This window comes from Carcharodon carcharias, chromosome 5, assembly GCF_017639515.1.
Source record: "Carcharodon carcharias isolate sCarCar2 chromosome 5, sCarCar2.pri, whole genome shotgun sequence".
NCBI classification, from domain to species: domain Eukaryota; kingdom Metazoa; phylum Chordata; class Chondrichthyes; order Lamniformes; family Lamnidae; genus Carcharodon; species Carcharodon carcharias.
The window spans coordinates 171,514,929-171,515,783 of record NC_054471.1 but is presented as its reverse complement, the minus strand read 5'-3'; the positions used below and the strand labels follow the sequence as shown (position 1 = coordinate 171,515,783).

Sequence of the window (855 nt, the reverse complement as noted above, 5' to 3'; positions counted from 1 at the left end):
AGGTTTGATCCCAAGCCGGTGCTGAATTAGCCAATCTCAGGATAGCCAGTAGTAAGGATGCTACAGAGAAGGACGGAGACAGTGACCTGAGTTTCTGATCATGATCGCTGTTCAACAATTTGACTTCACAATCTGCACATTAGATAAGAGTAAGGTCAAATGGAGGCAGTAGCATTGTGACATTGTTACTGGACTAGTAATCCAGAGGCCCAGTGTTACACTCTGGGGATCTGAGGTCAAATCCCACCACTGCAGATGGTCAAATTTGAATTCAATCAATAAATATCTGGCATTAAAAACCTAATGATGATCTATCTGATTCACAAATGACATCATGGAGGGTCCATGGACTCAAATTGGCCTGAAATACTAAAGTTCTTGGCAGGATGGGATCCCAGGGGCAGTGCACTCAGGTCTGTGTGGAATTTATGGATGACAGCAACCAATCCATCATTCAAAATGTGAAAGAGCCAGTCGGTGAGGGAGATGTGCTCATACTTTTGGAAATTGAGTGTGAAGCAAGATTATGATAACAGATCGTCAAAACTGATGCCAGCTGAAGCTTCTATCAAAATAATTGATTGTGGACATTTTCACAAAGTTTTTTTGACAAAATGGAACAATAAACATTATAAATAAGTAACCTTAAAAAAAATGCCCTTTAGGGAAGGAAATCTGCCATCCATACCTGATCTGGCCTACATGTGACTACAGACCCACAGCAATGTGGTTGACTCTTAAATGCCTCTGAAATGGCCTAGCAAGCCATTCAGTTGTAGCAAAACCTGACAAACCACCAAGCAGCAACTTAGGCACTAGAAATGACAAAGGCAAACTCAGCCCTGGTGACCCTGA

General features: G+C 42.0%; 1 pseudogene; it reads left to right on the top strand.

Annotated features, from left to right (window-relative positions):
- Window positions 1–326: 326 nt before the first annotated feature.
- LOC121277781 lies at window positions 327–530 on the top strand (annotated as a pseudogene).
- Window positions 531–855: the final 325 nt, after the last annotated feature.